Source organism: Balaenoptera physalus, assembly GCF_965194825.1.
Source record: "Balaenoptera physalus genome assembly, chromosome: 4".
In the NCBI taxonomy this organism is placed as follows: Eukaryota; Metazoa; Chordata; class Mammalia; order Artiodactyla; family Balaenopteridae; genus Balaenoptera; species Balaenoptera physalus.
The window spans coordinates 73,174,575-73,178,432 of record NC_138891.1 but is presented as its reverse complement, the minus strand read 5'-3'; positions in this window follow the sequence as shown (position 1 = coordinate 73,178,432).

The window sequence follows — 3,858 nt, the reverse complement described above, 5'->3', positions numbered from 1 at the left end:
CGGATGGAGAACTCCGGGCAAAGCTGGATCTCATCTTCACTCCTCACCAGGACTACACAGACCAAGAAGAATAACTGCGGAAGAGGGAGGGCTGGTCCCCCAAAGGAAGGAACAACAAGCAGATAAAGCCCTTCAGTGTGCTCATTCAAACCTTTTATAAATAAGCACATTCAGAACCTTCAGGGAGGCTAATTTCATTTATTGTCTGAATTCTTTATATAGAAGAAATATGCATTTAGTTTTCCTGTTTAAAAATGTTTTTTCTTTTTCTTTTTTTTTAAATTTATTTATTTTATTTACTTATTTTTGGCTATGTTGGGTCTCCGTTGCTGTGTGCAGGCCCCCTCTAGCTGTGGCGAGCAGGAGCCACTCCCCGCTGCAGTGTGCGGGCCTCTCAGTGCAGTGGCCTCTCCCGTTGCAGAGCACAGGCTGCAGGCACACAGGCCTCAGCAGCTGTGGCTCGCAGGCTCCAGAGCGCAGGCTCAGCAGTTGTGGTGCACGGGCCCAGCTGCTCCGCGGCATGCAGGATCCTCCTGGACCAGGGCTTGAACCCATGTCCCCCGCATTGGCAGGCAGACTCCCAACCACTGCGCCACCGGGGAAGCCCTAAAAATGTTTTTTCTTTATATGTAAATTTTCTGTTTAAAAAATAACTTGCAGATTCTGAATTAGTGAAGTCTACCTTAATGAACTCAATTAGTTGTACAACTTGGTAACTGATAGTAATAATGGCTAACATTTATTGAGCACTTAATTCTAGAAAGTATTCTGAGGGTTATATGTGTAATATCTCATTTAATCTTCAAAACAACCCTAATATGGTAGGTACTATTACTACTGCTATTTTACAAGTGAGGAAATTGGGGCACTGAGAAATTAAATATCCTATCCAAGGCCACACACAGTAAGTGATGCACCCAAGATTCCAACCAGGCAGCCTCTAGAGCCCATGCTTTTCTTAACAGATGTGCCATATTGCTGCCAAAGTCCATGTTACACCTCTGTTGTCTACTATTTGTGTTGTTCTTTGCATATTTTTGCTTTCATTATCTTCGTACCACATGCACAATAAAACCCCAGCTCTCTGCCATGGCCTGCAAAGCTATGCATGACCTGGCCCCTGCCCGTCTCTGTAGTATCATCTACCACTATCCCCCCATGCTCACTCCTGGCTATTCCTCACATATGAACCCCCAGTTCATTCTGACCTCAGGAACTTAACAAATTCTGTTCACCCTGCCTGGACTGCCCTTTCCCCAGATCACTGTCTAGCTTGCTTTCTTTATATTCAAGTCTCTGTCTGATGTTACCTCCTCCTTGATCACTCTATAACACCTGTCCTCTTTTACTTTTCTTCAGGGTGCGTATTACTCTTGAAATTATCTACTTATTTGTTCTTACTTTTGTCAATCCTCCTTTCCACTAGAAGGCAAACCCTAAGAGGGCAAGGATTTTGTCTGTCTTGTTCATGACATGTTCCTGGTGTCTAGAGCAATGCCAGGCACACATAGTAGGTGCTCTGTATCTACTGAATGAATAAATTTAGTTTCTCCCAAGAGTCTACGGGGTAGTAAGGCAGAAAATACTGTATCTTTTTTATAGTTGAGATGGTCTCAGAAAGATGAAATAAATATCTCAAGAGTATTGGCTAATGAGTGGATGGGACTAAAGTAAGACTAAAATTCCTCCCTCTTCACTCTCATGTCTGGACATTTTTTTACTGTGCCCCCATGGTCTGCATGATGTCATCTGTTTTTCTCTTCTTTGCCTCCAGATTGGTTATAAAACATTTTTGAAATTACTGTCTATATAAGTCATCACAGTAACCAAACCACAGCTAAGATGGACTATAGTTTGAGAACCCTTAAGTTAGTGACACTAACATTTGTTATTTTTTGACATGATTTTTCTACGGCTAAAACTTGGAAATATTTGTAAGTCTATGTCCTTTTCTCCCTCTCCCATTTCATATGTGGTTAGAATATTTAGCTAAACCCAAATGTTTGCTTATCTTGAAAGAATTATTTTATTTCATTTATTCGATATGGATTTGTTTTATTTATTTTTAAAAATTTTTAATTTTTGACTGCGTTGGGTCTTCATTGCTGCATGTGGGCCTTCTCCAGTTGCGGCGAGCGGGATCTACTCTTTCGTTGCGGTGCGCGGGCTTCTCATTGCCTCATTGCGGTGGCTTCTCTTTTTGCGGAGCACGGGCTCTAGGCGCGAGGGCTTCAGTGTTGTGGCTCGTGGGCTCTAGAGCGCAGGCTCTGTAGTTGTGCGCACGGGCTTAGTAGCTCTGCGGCATGTGGGATCTTCCCGGACCATGGATCAAACCCATGTCCCCTGCATTGGCAGGCGGATTCTTAACCACCGCGCCACTAGGGAAGCCTCTCAATATGGATTTGAATTCCACCCTTGTATTCACTGGTGTATGTCATTTCATTTCTCTGGGTCTCAGTTTCCTCACTTAGTAAATGAGGATAATAATAGTACCTACCTCATAAGGCTGTTCTGATGATTAAATGAGATTATGTTAAGTGCCTGACACGTAGCAATGGCTCAATAAATAGCAGCTATGAGCTGCATCGCTATGTTCTATGCACTCCTTGATGTGAGAATACAACAATGAACAAGCCAGATTTGAGCCCTTCTCCCTTAGAACTTTCAGTCTTACAGGGAAGATAGTTAAACAAATCAACACAACATATGTCAAGTACTCTAAGGGGGTGGGGGGGAGAGTGTCATCCTTGGAGTTATCCTCGACACCCTCCTCTCATACCCCACATCCAATCCATCAGCAAATCGTGTCAGCTCTACCTGCACAAAGCAACCTGAATTAGACTACATGTCACCACCTCTACTGCTGGCACTCAGGCCTTGATCAGCTCTCACCTGGATTATTATAATAGCCTCCTACTTGGTCTCCCTGCTTCCACCCTTGTCCCCTACAGTTTATTCCCCACAGAGCACTCAGGGTTATCCTGGTAAAACCTAAGTCAGATCAGGTCATTTGTTGTAGGCAGAATAATACCCTCCCCAAACATGTCCATTTTCTAATCCCTGGAACCTATGAATATACCACCTCATATGACCAAGGGACTTTGCAGATGTGATTAAGGAAGGACCTTGAGATGCAGAGATTATTCTGGATTATTCAAGTGGTCCCCACCTAATCACATGACTGCTTAAAGGTAGATAACCTTTCCTGGCTGTGGTCAGAGGGAGACATGGCTATAGAAGTATGGACACAGAACTGTACATTACTGGCTTTGAAGACAGAGGAAGAGGGCTGATACAGAGGGCTGACTATACTCTTATTTTCAGAAATTTTTACTATGTACCTAGTTAAAAATGAGCTAGATGGTTCAAAATGAAATAGCACAAGGAGTTTTTGCTTATGTGTATGGGCCTCTTCAAACTGCAAGTTGTGACTCATTAGTGGGTCATAGACCAATTTAGTAGGTCAAAAAAGCTTTTTAAAAATAATAACAGAGGGAGCTCCCTGATGGTCCAGCAGTTAGGACTCTGTACTCTCACTGCCAAGGGCCTGGATTCAGTCCCTGGTTGGGGAACTAAGATCCTGCAAGCTGCATGGCGCGGCCAAAAAATAATGATAATAATAACAACAACAGAAAAGAAAACAGAGCATAGCATTTGGAAAGGGTAATACTGTGTCATGCCATGTCTGTTTCAATCACATGTATGTCTACATTTCACTCACTCATTGGTAATGAAGTTAAATGTATTTCTGACCATGGATCCTGGTTTCGCAAGTTTGAGAAACACTGCTTCAGGAGACCTGTTTGAATTCTTGTTCTGCAAGCAGGCTGTGTCACCCTCGGTGAGTCCTTTATAGAA